Source organism: Nannospalax galili, unplaced genomic scaffold, assembly GCF_000622305.1.
Source record: "Nannospalax galili isolate Female #2095 unplaced genomic scaffold, S.galili_v1.0 scaffold1206, whole genome shotgun sequence".
In the NCBI taxonomy this organism is placed as follows: domain Eukaryota; kingdom Metazoa; phylum Chordata; class Mammalia; order Rodentia; family Spalacidae; genus Nannospalax; species Nannospalax galili.
Genome location: NW_008355162.1, coordinates 917230 through 934323, shown reverse-complemented (window position 1 = coordinate 934323; position 17094 = coordinate 917230). Strand labels below are relative to the sequence as shown.

The window sequence follows — 17094 nt, the reverse complement described above, 5'->3', positions numbered from 1 at the left end:
AGCTCAGGCTGGCCTCAAACTTGGTATGTAGCTGAAGATGACCTTAAACTTTTGAACCTCCAGAGTGCTGAGACTACAGGCATGAACCACCGCGCCTGATTTATGTAGTACTAAGGATGGAACTGAGGGCTTTGCGTATGTGTTAGGTTAACATTCTACCAACTGAGCTACAGCCGCAGCCCTGGATCTATACCCTTAAATGACCAGGTTATTTTACATAGTAAGACAGAGCCAAGCACACACAGACATCTTCAAGTTCAAGTGCTTTGTATGTTCCAGCCCTGCCCACTACATCATGTTGTGCTCACAGCTGAAGGCTTACAGAGGACCTAGCTTTATTGGTTATTTCTCCCCCACCAATGCCATGACTTCTTTTTGACTCTAGCTTGTGCAGTAACACTTTGCTTAAGTGGTGCAGTTGCCTCTCAGTCCTGCATTTAACCCTTCCTTTCCTACTGATTCTGTGGGTTCTCCCTCCCTACCCCCAATTCATAACAGCCTTGTGGTGTTACAGGACTACTTAAGAACAGGGTTTGCCAGGCCAGAGCCTGCCAGCTTGGACCAGGCACTTCTCTATGCCTGACTCTAAGTGGGAAGATTAGACTGGAGCCAGGCAAGTCACAGTGGAGATCGTAATGCACACTGGCCTCCACTTTATGCCCAAGACACTCACTGCCCCCAATTGTCAGAGCACTAGCTGCTGCCAGCTTACTCTAAGTCTCTGCGGATCCCCTCCCATGGAAAGGCTGCCTTGCCTGAGGTTATATTCCTTTCTAGGGTCAGCCAAGAGCTGGAGACTCATCAATATGAGATTCCACAGTTTGGGGCATCTCCAAAGGGCCACTCAGGTTCCACTGTGCCTTCAGGACTGGCTCTAGTGACAACTATTTGAGTTCAGTCCACATGTACACACACACACACACACACACACACACACACACAGAGTCAGTGTAGCTGCCTAGGGTCCCATGTGAGTAGAGCTGATGCCATCAATACCTACTTCTAGAGAGCTCACCTAAGATGGGGCAGCAGAAGTGGTCTCAGAAGTTAACTCTAAACTGGGTGTGTGGCACTGGCTTCCAGCTGGCTGTTTGGCCATGGAAACAGCTCAAGCTGCAAAGGGGTAGTTCTCTCACTGTGGTCGGACGTGGCAGATATGGGGAAGGGAATGTGTTCTAGGCCTCCAGGAAGTCCAGGAAGTACTGTGGCTGGTGGCTAGCTGCAGTGCACTAGGAAAGACAGTAAAGAGCCAACCAGGATGAATCACCAATCACAGACAAAACAAGAGATCTTAGTTAGACCTTCTTGACAGCCATTAAGAAAGGACATTCTCCCAGGCTTGGTGGAGCTCACTTTTAGTCCTAGCACTCAAGAGGCAGAGGCAAGCAGATCTCTGTCAGATCCAGGCCAGCCTACATAGTGAGTTCCAGACCAACTGGGGCTACAGAGTGACCCTGTCTCAAAAAAGACAAAAACAAAACAACAAAAATCCTCCTGCCTCAGCATCCTAAGTGCTGAAATTATAGCTACATACTACTGTTCCCAGCTAAACCTCTCTTATTAATTATTCAGTCACAGGTATTTTGTTACAGCAACAGAAAATGAACTAAGGAATCCTAGGCCTGTCTGAGAGGAAAGGGACCACATGTTGAGGCACTGCAGGCCATTGCCTGTATAAACCAGACAGTCCACAGGACAATGACTGCTGAATTAGGGAGCAGGGGCCAGTGGCATGAGAGCACTCTGCTGTGACACAGGACTCATCACCTAATGGGCTGCTGGCTTGCCTTTTGGAAGCTCTGAGGAACCCAATGTAGAAGTGTTCATGCCAGGCATGGTGGCACACATGTTTAATCCCAGCGCTCAGGTGGCAGAGGCAAGCAGATCTCTGTGAGTTCAAAGCCAGCCAGTTTGGTCTACATAGTGAGTTCCAGGCCAGCTGGGGCTACAGGGAGACCCTGTCTCAAAAAAAGAAATGACCTGTTCAGGCAGTGGGGGAAGGGAACAGACACTTAGAGAAGCAGGTGTGATAGAGTGGACCTGCTGTACACATGTGGGCCCCAACTGACCAGCAGATACATTCCACAGGACCCAGAGCACATCCCATTTACCAGAAAGTCAAGGCATACTTGGGAAGCATGCCTGGGCATCGCTGTGGTGCTGCATGTTCCAGGGCCAACCTGCCAGTAGAAAGGGCACCCTGGAACAATGGAGAGTTCCAGGCCATCCTGGGCTACATAGTGAAATTCTGTCTCAGAAATGAAAAACAAGGGGCTAGAGAGCTAGCTCAGCGGTTAAGAGCACTGGTGGCTTTTTCAGAGGACCCAAGTTTGGTTCCCCGTGCCCACATGATGGCTCACAAGCGTCTAACTCCAATTCCAGGGAATCCAACACCTTCTGGCCTTAGGCACCAGGCACACACATGGTACACATACATACATGCAAGCAAACACTCATAGACATAAAATAAAAATAAATTTAAAAAAAAAAAAGGCACTTGGCATGCCAGCACACACCTTTAATCCCAACAGGTGGATTCCTATGAATTGAAGACCAGCTTGATCTACACATTGTGGGGATGTGGGGAGGGAGCCCCTCACCCTGGAGTCTGGTTGAAGTGTCTTGCCAGCTGAGAAGCCAGAATTCCAGCACAGTTCACATTTGCTATGAAGGCTGCCAACATGGAGATGATGCTCCTTTCATATAGATGGTTTATGTTGAAGTAACAACAAACCAGGCTTAAGGCCTGAGTGCATATGATTTGGGTAGGGTTTCCCCAGACATCACCTGAGAATCTCAAACAAGATTGCTCAGTTTAGCTGCAGAAAAGGTATCCTACCTTCCTGTATCCTGGGCATCTTATCAATTATAATGACCCCCAGGAACCACTCTGCCTGCAATCTCATTTAGGTTTCTTAGTAACCCTTTGAAGATAGTGACTTGAAACTCCACTGAAACGGGATATCTGGCTACTGTAAATGACGATGTGCTGGCTCTCCCTTGAGCAGCCGTTATGCATATGGGTATGTCTTCCTGCCAAGCTCTCCCTTGAGAAACCTGCACCCATGCTCCTGAGTGAGTCTTTTCTGAGGACTTCTCTTTCTCTTAACCCTCATGTTTAAGCCTATATTAAAAAGTCTTTATCAGCTGGGCATGGTGGCATACACAAGGAGGAGCCACAGTTGCCACAGCCAGCTCCAATCACCATCACCACAAGCATGGGCAGCTACCAGCCAATACCAACCCCAGCACCAAGCCTGGCAGGACAAGCAGCACTGGCCCAGGTGGCCTGACACCTGCAAGCACCTGATGACATAGACAAAAACTTAGAGAAAATTTTGGCAACAGTAGAATGATTCAATGTAAGAAGTGAATCTGGGCGTGGTGGTGCACGCCTTTAGTCCCAGCACTTGGGAGGCAGAGGCAGGTGGATCTCTGTGAGTTTAAGGCCAGCCTGGTCTACATGGTGAATTCCAGGCCAGCTGGGGCTACAGGGAGACCCTGTCTCAAAAAGACCAAAAAAGAAAAAAAAGAAGAAAAAAAGTCTGTTTATCAACAGAAATGACACTGAAGATTTGTCCAAAAGACTGCCATACAGAAGAAAAACCCCAGGAAGTACCTTCCAGTGTAGGAGATGAAGCGACTGTAGAGTTTGGTGTTGGAAGGAGAAAAGGGTACAGAGGCAGCCAATGTTGCAGGCCCTGGTGGAGTTCCAGTTCAGGGCAGTAAATCCACATCAGACAAGAACCACTATAAACGGTATCTGCTTTGAGGGGTCCTCCACACAATTCCCAGCAGTTACCAAGACAGTTTAAGAACAAGGAAAGAAATGAGGAATTGGAACACGCTCCCAAATACCTACCACAGGGGAAGAGTCCCACCTTCCAGAGATTCCAGCCTCTGGGGCACAAAGAAGTGATGGGGGTACTGAGAACCAAGTAAGGTGGACCAGGGAAGAGTGTGTATGGGGTTCTAGACCATGATTCCCCAGACCCTCCTCAGAGCCTGGAGAGGTCAGCAATGAAGGAAAAAGGCACAGAAAACAAGATGGTGAGACCCAAGGTCAGCAGCCACCTCAGCGCAGATACTGTCATAATTTCCATTACTGGCACAGATGCCCGAAGAACCCTGAACCACAGGATGGCAAACAGACAAAAGCAGCCAGTCCGCCAACTGAGCTTTGGTCCCCTCCTGAGACTGAGAAGGGTGGAGCTGAGTAAACTGAGCTAACATCTCCCCATCATCCGGTTAGTCATTCGACAAGATGAAGAATGAGGTTCCGACAGGAAGAACAGGAGGCTGGGGCTGAAGCCCTTAAGTGCTGGCTTTTTGCCATTGACTGGGTACACTAGAATTACCCACATTGTCTATGCAAGCATGGGGTTTTTATTGTTTTCACCCAAAGACATCTCTTTTTAGTAATGATAAATGTATGTTTTCAAGACCTTTCAATACACCTTTAAAGGTTTTTAAATTGTTTCGTATCTGGTCAAGATTATTATTTTTCACTTTACTGAAAATGTATGATAATGCCCCAAAGAGTGTTACTTTTCCTTCTTGACATCCTGCTCTGCAGCTTTCTGGGCTCTTTGGCTTGAATGTCAAAGAGCTGGCTGTTGGCACAGGCCATGCAGAGACTGGCAGAAGCCTTGAGGGTCTTCTCCTCCTCTGTGTTGACTCTGGCTTTCTCCTTTTTATAGACATTCTGGATGTGCATCACTGGTCCTATGAGCTGGGTGGCCAATTTGAGTTCCTCAGCACAGTAGTCTGCCTTCTTGGGGGAAGATGATGAGCTTAGAGCGGTATTCCTTCAGCCGCTGCACATTGGCCTGTGGGGATTCAGTGGATTTGTTCAGCCTTTTTGGGTCTAGAAGGATGTCAATGGTCCAAGCCACTTTCTTATGGATGCTGGGCATTCTGAGCTCTTCTAGGCTAAAGTCCCTGCCAGCCCAAACCTTGGTGTGGTACCTCACTATGGGCCAGATGGGACCAGATGAGGGGCAACTCGGCACGCTTTCACCTGCCAGGCCTTGTGTCAAGTGTCTGCTCACAGCTACCAGTCCTTGTGGAAGTGGGACTTCAGGATCATGCCATTCCGGCTATGTCCTGCCATGGCTGCGTCCTGCCCAGGAGAACAGCTGAGAGAGGAGATGACATCTTAAAGAACTTCATTTTTAATTTGTAACAAAAGTTTAGAGCTTGACTTAAAAAAAAGTCAACAAGCTGGGCATGGTGGCGCACACCTGTAGTCCCAGGTGGATCTCTGTGAGTTCAAGGCCAGCCTGGTCTACATAGTGAGTTCCAGGACAGCTGGGGCTACAGGGGGGACCCTGTTTCAAAAAGACCAAAAAAAAAGTCAACAAACTGCGAATGCCTAATAAAAGTCTTAAATAATTTTACAAAAAAGAAAAACAAAGCTGGAGTTGTTCCTCTGGTTACATGCACAGTTCAAAGAAATGCCCCACTCAAGAGTCCATGTTACCCAGCCTGCCCTGGGCATTGTTGTGAACAAACTAGCTGTTACCAAGAGAATAAATGTATGTACTGAGCTCAGTAAGCACTCTTAAGAGCTGGATGTGGTAACACAGGCTGTAATCCCATCATCCAGGAAGCACAGGCAGGAGGGTGGATGTAAGTTCAAGGCCAGCTTGATCTTCAAATCCTTTGCCAAGCCCTGTCTCAAAAGACAAAAGCAGGGTCTGGTGAGATGGCATAGTGGGTAAAGCCACTTGCCAGGCAAGCCTGGCAAACCTGAGTATAATCCCCAGAACTCATGTAAAGGTGGAAGGAGAGAACCAACTCCACAAAACTGTCTTCTGACCTCTACCTGCACCCACACATAATCATGTACAAATAATAATAACGATGGCAAAAAGAACAAAAAACCTCTCCTGAGAGCTGAGACAACTTCCTGAAACGCATAAAGGAAATGATCAAAAAAAGGGAGAGGCGCTTGAGTTCAGCCGCAGCTCCAGTCTGCTTCACCTGGAGTAGCTAACTCATGAGAACCGAGGAAAGAAGCAGGGCTGTGGAACCCACTTGGTATGGGTTGATGACCTGACAGCAAAGAATAATATAAGACACTGAACTGTAAAAAGTAAAAATAACAGCTGGGCATGGTGGCTCACACCTTTAATCCCGGTGCTCGGGAGGCAGAGGCAGGCAGATCTCTGTGAGTTCGAGGCCAGCCTGGTCTCCATAGTGAATCCAGGACAGCTGGGGCTACAAGGAGACCCTGTCTCAAAAAGACCAAAAAAAAAAGTAAAAAGTAAAAATAACTTTAAGTGATGGTTGCTGCCAGGTCCCTTTGAGCTTCTCATACCAGCCCAGAGCCCAGCAGTGGAAGGTGACCTTGAGCGTCAGGAGGGAAGGGCTCTACAGACAAAACTCTACTTCTGTCCTCTTAGGGACCTGGTCAGACCCAAGAATTCAATCCAAAGTCTGGCATGTGTACGCCCACTACTAGGGAAGCTGAGACAGGAGGATTACTGCAACTCTGAGGATAACCAGGACAAGACCCTGTCTCAAAAAAAAAAATAGAAGGAACTAATAAAATTAAAAGTGGGATAAAGGGAAGTCAAAAGGCCCATCTTCAGGCGTTGTCTGAGGATAACTGGTAAAGTCTTTTCCAAGTCTTGGCCTTTTTTTCCAGTCACTCAAATGGGGATGGGTCACCCCAGGGACAAAGGTCGGAAGCGGTGAGAAGCTGCAACTTAACTTGGCCAGGGCTTTGCTCAGCGGTTTGGCCAGTTCCTTTCCTGCTGTTTTTGTGCTTCTCACTTCACGGTGAGTAAGCATCAGTTCACACTGCAGTGCACATGACCATCACACAGGATAGAAGACATCTGGGCTTCCTAAGATAAGGTTCTGAGAACCCAGTGGTGCTTGTCAAATGATGCATCAATCAAGTCTGACCCAGCGGAAACCTCACACAGCAACTGGCCAGAAAGATTTGTGAACTCAAAAACTCCCTCAGACTATAGGACACTAAAGATTTCTAAAAACTTGGGGTAAAGTTCAGTAATAGAGCACTTGCCTAGCACATGCAAAGAAAGATGAAAGAAAGATGGGGGGGAGGCAGTGAGAGAGTAAGAGAAAGCCTGAAGAGATGGCTCAGTGGTTAAGAGCACTTGGGGCTCTTGCAGAGGACCCAGGTTCAATTCCCAGCACCCACAATGGGCAACTCCCAACCATTTGTAACTCCAGTTCCAGGGGATCTGATGCCCTCTTCTGGTCTCTTCAGGCACTGTACTCATGTGTACAAACCTGCACACAGACACATAAATTAAAAATAAATCTCCTTAGCCCAGTATGGTGGTGCACGCCTTTAATCCCAGCATTCGGGAGGCAGAGGCAGAGGCAGGCGAATCTCTGTGAGTTCAAGGCCAGTCTGGTCTACATCATGAGTTCCAGGACAGCTGGGGCTACAGGGAGACCCTGTCTCAAAAAGACCAAAGGAAAAAAAAAAAAGAATTAAGAATTTCTGTGTATCAAAAGATGCTAGAAGAGAGAAGAGCCCAAGAACATAAGCCAAAGGAAGCCCCTTTCCTGGGGACTAACATCGGCCAATGTCAGGAGAGAAGACGGAACTACAGCAGGGGCAATGGCATAATTTATTTATGCCCTTGGACTCTACTTAAACCGACACAGCACTTCCATTGTATGATGGGTCACCGCTGTACCTGCCACAGTGTGTTCACGCAGCAGTCTGCTCTGGCCACATTGTGTCCCATGGCTAGAGTTTCAACAGTCATATGCATTCCTTACCCTTGCTCAGAGCCTAAGTGTAAGCATCCCAACTCATTATGGCTTTTGCTGCAAAAACCGCATGGCTCTGGCTCTGACATGGGTTTTTTTTTTTTTTTTTTGAGACAGGGTCTCCCTGTAGCCCCAGCTGGCCTGGATTCGCTATGGAGACTAGGCTGGCCTTGAACTCACAGAGATCCACCTGCCTCTGCCTCCTGAGTGCTGGGACTAAAGGTGTGCACCACCATGCCTGGCTATTTCTTTTTTTTTTTTTTATTGTGTGTGTCTATCATATGTGTGTATGAGAGAGAGAGTGCGGGCATACTTGCTACAGTGCCAGGGCCACTTAGGACATAAACAAGCAAAAACAAACAAATAAAAACAACAATAAGAAAACAAATAACTAAAAGGGGATGGAGAGACTAGGGCTGTAACTCAGTTGGCGGTATGCTTGCCTAACATGCAGGAAACCCTGAGTTTGAGCTGTACCACCACATAAACCAGGTGGTGGTCCATACCTGGGGGCAGAAGGATCAGAGAAGTCTAAGACCTTCCTTTGATACACTGGGAATTTGAAGCCAGTCTGGGCTAGAGTCTCTGCTTCAAAACAAATAACAAGGACTGTAAATGTAGGATGTTGTCAATTCATTTTTCAGATGAGAAGGGAAGGGAACACATTCCATGGCTGTGTTCAACTGCTCAGATACTGAACTACATATCACCCAGTCCCATGTGGCTGTGTTTGCAGTAATTCACTGCTAGCCTAGGGCCTATGTGCTCCTTACACTGGCCAGATGATGAAAGAGCTGAGGCCATGATGAGAGCCACCTGCCTCTGCATCCTTCAGGGATGGTGCAATTATGTCTTTCCTCCTGGATACAAAAATGCTTTTGGTTTTGGGGGGTGGTTTTTTCGGTGTTTTTTTTTTTTAAATACTACTTAAGGACCATAACCAGGGTCTTATGCATACTAGACAAAGTCTCACCATATAGTCCAGGCTGGCCTTATGGTCCTGATCCTCTTGCCTCCACCCATACCCAGTTCACAATATTATTTTTAAATATTTAAATTTTTTAATTTTCATTTTATATATGAGTGTTTTGCCAGCCTGTATGTAAGCGCACCATGTGTCTGCAATGCCCAAGGCCAGAAGAGGGTTTCAGATCCCCTGGAACTGGAGTTACAGATGGTTGTGAGCTGCCATGTAGGTGCTAGAAACTGAACCTAGTTCCTCTGCAACAGCAGCCAGTGCTCCTGACCAGAGGTATCTCTCCAGCCTCACAAAATTATTTTTTAATGCAAACAAACCCTTTGTTTTTTGTTTTAAATATTTTATTTTTATTTTATGTATATTACTGTACTGCTTGCATGTATGTACGTACACCAGTGTCATGCAGTGCTCACAGAGGTCAGAAGAGGGCATCAGATCCCTTAGAACTGGAGTTACTGACAGTTGTTAACTGCCATGCAGGTACTGGGAATCCACTCAGGTCCTCTGCAAGAGCAGCCAGTGCTCTTAACCTTTGAGCCATCTCTCCATCCCCTAAACTGACCCTTTGTATCCACAGGTTCTATATGCAAGGATTCAACTCTGAATAACAAATATTCAGAAAATAAACCTTGCATCTGTATTGGACATATGCCAGCTTTTTCCCGACCATTATTCTCTAAACAATACAAGTACTTATATAGCATTTATGTTGTATTAAGGACTATAAGCCATCTAGACATAGTTTAAAGTTTACATGACAGTATCGGCAGTGTTTTCAGGGAGTCCTGGAACCAGTCCCTGCTGGATACCTGGGGATGACTGAATTCTTTCCAAAGGGATAACAATTCAAGATTCCACTTGACTTTCCTGTTCAGATAACTCTTGGTCTGCAGGCCAAGGAACCAATTTGAGATTCTGCCTGTGACAGGGAGGCCCCCTAGCCCACCATCTGGTGGGATGACTTATTTAGAAGATACCCAACTCAAATTACGATTCATTATGGTGAAACAATACAAAGCAGGCTAGAGGTATAGCTCAGTTAATGGCATGCTTGTCTAGCATGCATAAAGGCCTGGGTTCCATCCCCAACACTGAATAAACCAGCCATAGTGGTGGATGCCTATAATTCCAACACTCAGGAGATGGAGACAAGGATCAGGAGTTCAAAGTTATCCTTAGCTACACAGTGAGTTTCAGCCTGGGCTACATAAGACCCTGCTCTCCCCTCAAAAGTACAAGTAAACCCACAGCTGGTTTGGCTACAGAGGAGACTGGAGACAATGACAAAGTTGAGCTCACTGTTGCCATGACAACAGCACCCACTATTAGTAACTCAGTTTAACAAAAGCAAGGTCAGAAAAGGGAACTTTGTGTCCAAGGCCACAGGGACTGGAATTCTAGACTAAGAGACTTCCCTTAGAGTTCGGCCACTGTGAATGATCTTGTCTAGAAATGTGATATCATTACAGGTCACAAAACAGTGGGATTTAGTTTTGTTTGGCATGTGCCAGTCACCTTTTTATTAGGTATCAATTCTCATCTGGGATATGAAAAGATTTGGCCATGACTGAATTAAGTCAAGCCAAGCCAGTTCAGAGTGCAGCTTCCATTTGGCTCCTCTTTTTCAAAGATATTTTATTCATTTTAATTTTTTGTGTATGAGTGGTTTGCATGCATGTGTATAAATGCACCATGTACATGCAATACCAACAGAGTCCAGAAGAGGGCAGCATTAGATCCTCCTGAACTGGAGTTACAGATGGTTGTTAGCTGCCATGTAGGTGCTGGGAACTGAACCTGGGTCCTCTACAGGAGCAGCCAGTGCTCTTAACTGCTGAGCCATCTGTCCAGCCCTTTGCCTCTTTCTCTTTTCATTTCCTTTCTGCCATACTGTGTATGCTAGGAAAGCACTCTACCACAGAACTACACCCTCATCCCTCTTATTTTTTATTTTGAAACAGTGTCTTGCAGTTGCAGGTTCTGAACTTTTGATCCTCTTGCCTTTCCCTCCCAAGTGCTGGGATTACAGGTGTGCACCAATCACCATGCCCAATTCAATATTGGCTTTATTTTAGTAGTGGTAACATAAAGTTTAAAGATTTAAATTAAAATGTTCATAATCCTCAACAAAGATTAATAAATGGAACCTGGTAACATATAAAGGAATTATATACCATGGCCAAATAGCAATTATGGTAGAAAGGGAATGTTGGTTTAACATTAACAAAAAAAAAATTGCTAGGCATGTTGGCGCACGCCTTTAATCCCAGCACTTGGGAGGTAGAGGCAGGCAGATCTCTGTGAGTTCGAGGCCAGCCTGGTCTACATAGCGAGTTCCAGGTCAGCTGGGGCTACAGGGAGACCCTGTCTCAAAAAGACCAAAAAAAAAAAAAAATCATGGCTGGGCATGGGGGTACACACTGATCTCTGAGTTTGAGGCCAGCCTGGTCTACATAGTGAGTTCCAGGCCAGCTGGGGCTACAGGGAGACCCTGTCTCAAAAAGCCCAAAAAGAAAGAGCATGAAAGATAGATTGAGGATTGGGTCCTACTTTAGAGGAAAATAAGTACATATTTCAGCTAAATGCAATGGACCAGAAAAGGGACACTGTGATAACTGTGGAAATTTGAATAAGTTCTGTTACAGCTTGGATACATTTGTCGCCCCAAAATCCATGCTGGGGGTTTGCTACTCAAAGTCCTATGCTCATAGTGTTAGAGGGTAGAAACTTATTCATACCATAGTACCTAGAGGTAAGGCTTTAGGAAGTGATTAGATTTGTTCATTAGAGCAGAGTCCTCATGACTGAGGTCTGGTGGCCACACACAAATACATATGTATTCCTGTTACAGTGTGATGCATCCACCGTCCCTCACCAGCCTGTGTCATGCTATTTGGCCTTCCAGCCCCTAAAGCTACAAGGTAACATCTTTTCTCTACAAAGTAACCTGCCTCTGGTTTTGTTTGTTTTGTTTGAGAAAAGGTCTCACTATGTGGCCCCAGCTGGCCTGGAACAATGTAGACCAAGCTGGCCTCTGACTTGTAGAGATATGTCTCTGCCACCTGAGTGCTGGGATTAAAGGTGTGCACCAACACAATCAGCCTAGGAGGGGTGAAAGGTTTATGTTTTTGTACTACTTTTTAAAAAGATTTTACTTTTTATTAGAATTTTATGTGCATGAGTATCTTGCCTACATGTATGTAAGTACACCACATGTGTGCAATGCATGCAGAGGCCAGCAAAGGGCATCAGATCCCATGGAACTGGAGTTACAGATAGTTGTGAGTAGCAATGGGGGTGCCTGGAACCAAATCCCAGTCCTCTGAAAGAGCAGCCAGTGCTCTTGACCACTTAGCCATTTCTCAACCCTTGCTTTTTATCTTGTGTGTGTGTGTGTGTGTGTGTGTGTGTGTGTGTTTACAAATTGTTTTCAGAATTTTGAAAGATTTATGTGTATGACTGTTTTATCTATACGTAAGTATACCTAATGTGCATGCAATGCCCAAGGAGGCCAGAAGAGAGCATTGGATCCCTTGGAACTGGAGTTCAGATGGTTGATAGCCACAATGTGGATGCTGGGAACTAAACCCCTGTCCTTTGAAAGAGCATTAAGTGCTCTTAAACGGTGTGCTATCTCTCCAGTCCGTTTACAAATTTCTTGAGACAGGGTCTTACTTTGTAGCTCAGATTGCCCTGAAACTCACTGTATAGATCAGGCTGGCCTCAAATTCTCTCAGCAATCTGGTCTCAGCCTCCTGAAAGCTGGAATTATAGGCATCAGCTTCCTGAATGCTAGAATTATAGGCATGGGCCACTACAACTTTACTGAGGTATCACTTATATAACATAAAATTCGCCTTTTTTTTTTTTTAAGTCACAGTCTCATTATGTAGCCCTGGTTGGCCTCAAACGCATAGAGATCCCTGTAAATTTGCCCACTTTAAGCATACAGCTAAATAATTTTTAGTGTATTTACCTAAGTGTACAAAAAAATATCATGAACCAGTTTTACACTTGATCTTAGCCAACGGCCAAGTGATCATAAACCACTTTTTTTTTTGTCTTTTTGAGACAGGGTCTCCCTGTAGCCCCAGCTGTCCTGGAACTCACTGTGTAGACCAGGTTGGCCTTGAACTCACAGAGATATGCCTGCCTCTGCCTCCAGAATGCTGGGATTAAGGGTGTGCGCCACCACACCTGGCTCAACATAAACTACTTTTTAAACATTTTTTAAAATTGAGCTTTTGTACATTTTATACAACAGTTCTTAATCAAATTAAGAACCCCTCCCCCATCCATGTCCCCAGACCTCATACATTCTGCCATACATATATATTTTTTTTTTGGTCTTTTGAAGCAGGGTCTCCCTGTACCCCCAGCTGTCCTGGAACTCATTATGTAGACCAGGCTGGCCTTGAACTCACAGAGATCCGCCTGCCTCTGCCTCCCAAGTGCTGGGACTACAGGCATGCACCACCATGCCTGGCTTGCCATACATATTAAATCCTATTGAGTCAAGCCTTTGTACCAAGATGTCCTTCAGTGCAGATACATACACTGGAGTCTAGTCAGCCTATCTAGAGATCATAAGTAAGGCCTACTCTCCCTTACCTAGTAGTGATCAATCTCCAACAGTTCCTAGGCTAGGAATCCACCACCACCTATTTCCCTCATTTTAAAAAATATTTTATTTGGCTGGGCGTGGTGGCACATGCCTTTAATCATAGCACTTGAGAGGCAGAGGCAGGTGGATCTTTGTGAGTTCGAGGCCAGCCTGGTCTACATAGTGTGTTTCAGGACAGCTGGGGCTATAAGGAGACCCTGTCTCAAAAAGACAAAAAAAAATTATATTTATTATTTTCATTTTAAGAGTGTAATGCCTGCATGTAGGTAGGAGCACCTGTGTCATGAAGTGCCCACAGAGGTCAGAAGAGGGTGTCAGATCCCCTAGAACTGGAGTTACAGACAGTTGTTACCATCATGTGGGTGCTGGAAACCAAACCTGGGTCCTCTGCAAGAGTAGCCAGCACTCTTAACCACTGAGCCATTTCTCCAGACCCTACTTTTCAAACATTTAAGGGGGCTGGAGAGCTGACTCAGTGGTTAAGACTACTTGCTGTACAATCATGTGAACTAGAGTTCTGATCCCAGCATCCACTGTAACAAGCTGGACGGACAAGTACATGCCAATAACCCCAGATGAAGACAGGAGGATCAGTGGGGGCCTTGCTGGCTTCTAGTCTAGCTGACAAAATGCCAACTCTATGTTTAAGAAGAGCCCTTGTCTTAAAGGAATAGGCACAGCCCAGTGTGGTGGCATACATCTTTAATCTCAGTACTTGGGAGGCAAATGCAGGCTGATCTCTGTGAACCTGAGTCCAGCCTAGACAAGTTCCAGGTAAGCCAGAGCTGTGTAATGACTGTCTTAAAAAAAAAAAAAAATACACAGAGAGCAATGAAGGAGGGTACCCCAAACACCCTATACACACGCATTAATTAATTAATCCTTTGAAAAATTTCATGGGCCTTGTAAAACAGACCAGTAATTCCAGCTACTTGGGAAGCTAACAGAGGAACATGATTTTAAGTCAGGGTGGCTACAGAGATGGCTCAGTAATTAAGCGCACTGGTGGCTCTCAGGAAGACCTGGGTTAGGTTCTCAGCAACCACATGGCAACTGTGCTGGATAGCTTTACTGTCAACTTGACATACCTAGGTTGAGGGAGCCTCAATTAGGGAATTGCCTCTATTGGACTGGCCTGTGGCCATGTCTGAGGGGCATCTTCTTGATGAGTGATGTGGGAGGGCCTAGCCCACTGTGGGTGGTGCTACCCCTGGGTAGGTGGGTCTGTGTTGCATAAGACAGCAGGCTGAACAGGGGCCAGAGGAGCAAGCCAGTAAGCAGCGTTCCTCCATGGCCTGTGCTCCTGCTTCCAGGTTCCTGCCCTGAGTTCCTACCTTGGGCTCCCTGACAAACTGCAACCTGGGAGTTGTAAGCTAAATAAACCCTTTCTTCCCCAAGTTGGTAGTGGTCAGAGTGTTTTGTCACAGTAGTGAAGAAACAAACCAGGACAGCAACTAACAATTGTCCATAACTCTAGTTCCAGCCGCCACTGTCTTCTGGCCTCCACAGGCACTGTATGCACATGATGCACTTATATACATGCAGGCAAAACATTCACACACATAAAAATAAATTTAAGTCCTTCCAGGGCTTAAGAATGAGTTTAAGGCCATCTTGGGAAACTTAGTGATATCCTGTGGAAAATGAAAAGAGGGCTGAGGACATAGTTCCATAGTAAAATATTTACCAAGCATGTATGAAGTCTTAGGTGTCATCCCCTGTACCACACACACACACACACACACACACAAAATGTAGTCACCCCAATAAGACCTCTTATGCTGGGACTGGAGAGAGAGCTTAGCTGTTAAGAGTACTGGCTACTCCTGCAAAGAACACAGGTTCAGCTTCCAGCACTCACATGGCAGCTAACCACCATCTGTAACTCTGGTGTTAGGGGATTTGATGCAGGCAAAACTCTGAATCCCATAATATAAAATACATCCAAAAAGAGATCCCTTATGCTCCCAGACCCAGGCAATCACTGAACTGTTTTCTGTCTCTATAGTATAATTTGCCTTTCCTGGCCACTTTGTGTATATGGAATAAAATAATATGTGGTCTTGTGTGTCTGGCACAACTTAACATGTTATTGAGGCCTTGACACTATTTCGGTGGACAGCTGATAAAACTTGAGTAAGATCTGTAAAATGGCTGGATGACATTCTATCCATGTTAATATCTTGGATTGCAGAACTGTATTTTGGTTCTACTACATAATACTTTAACATTGGAGGATGCTAGGGAAGGGCATGTGGGGTATGTATCACTCCTGCAACCACTTTCCAAGTGTAAAATAGAGGCAGGTCTCATTATGTAGCCAGACTGGCCTGGGACTCCCTATCTTCCTGCCTCAGCCTCCTGAATGCTGGTTATACACATGAATGGTGTACCCTTATTTATACTTACAGCTTAGAGGCTCTGACTGTGCATTGCTGCAAGTGGCCTAGTGAGGTAACATTGTGATTTCTTTTCAACCTCATGGTCCCATAGCCTTTCTACCTGCAAGAGGTCCCTGGTGAACTCAGCATCCAGAAGGTTCTTCAGGGCTATGTAGGGATTGAGATTACAGAGGACATGTTCTGAAGATCTCAGGGAGGAGCTCTTGCTTCTCTGGTGACCGTGGTGCCTTTGGGGTTGGCCCTTTGGCCCACCAGAGGGTAGCCAGACCCAGCAGTCCTGAGAGACTAAGTAAACCCAGAGTGTAGGACATAAGGACCAAGGGACCCAGGGAGGGACCCAGAGGCTGAGAAAGACCCTTGTCCCTGGTGTGGACATCTGCTCAGAGTCTTCCTGAGAAGTTGCTGATGTCAGGCTTCTGCTTCCTGTTGCCAGGCAGAGGGAATGAACTCTGATGGGTGGACATCCAGGCCTGGGAGGAAATGAGAGCTTGGCACTGAGGAGGACCTGACATGTTTGCAGGCTCTGGCTGGGTTTTGACACTCATAAGCAGAGAGAACCTTGAGCATGTCTGTTTGCTGATGGGCATGCAGACAGGCACACCGTTCACATGGGCACATGGGTGCACAGCCTGCCAGTGCCAATTCCAATCCTGGGTAGCAGCCTATGTTCCAACCTCCACAAAGGGAGGAAGGTGGCAGAGTGGACACCCAGTGCAGGAGGATAGAGCTCATGGCATGCCTGTGTCCTGTCCATTCCCCCCATCACTGACCACCAGCCACTGCTATCAAACATTGGTAGAAAGCAGGGACCTGCATAAGGCCCATATCTATCCTTGAGCTTTAAAGTTCCAGCCAGGAGTAATCTGGTTTCCTGGGGGTGCTGACTAGCAAAGGGCACTGGCTATATGGGGTTCTTGGAAGGCCAACAGGGACAAAGGCCTCTGAGAGCACTTAGGCTTGGGGGCAGAAAGGAAGGAGGCTGGTGTATGATGGGGTAGGGGGCTCTCAAGGATGACCCTGATGTGCTAAGACTTCCCTGGTGTGTACAGGCTAGCAGGGCAGGGAGAGCAGGGCATTCTGGAGGCCTCAGACTTGGTAATATGGCAGTTAGTTGCTCTGTGTCCCCCCTTCCGTAGCCTGGCCTGTGCTGGCTTGTGGCCTCCACCAGCTCCCCGACCTATGCATCTAAATCAGTCTCGACTCTGCCACCACTGACCAAACCCACCTCAAACCAGCTTCAACAGAAAAGAGAAGTGACCATTTCACAAGACTGAACAGCCCAGGGGAATACATCAGGCAAGGTTGGCTCCCAAGACTCCATAACGAGAGTC

The 17094-nt window shown here is 46.4% G+C and overlaps 1 pseudogene; it reads right to left on the bottom strand.

The window, feature by feature from the left end:
- Nucleotides 1–4544: 4544 nt before the first annotated feature.
- LOC103749391 lies at nt 4545–7733 on the bottom strand (annotated as a pseudogene).
- Nucleotides 7734–17094: the final 9361 nt, after the last annotated feature.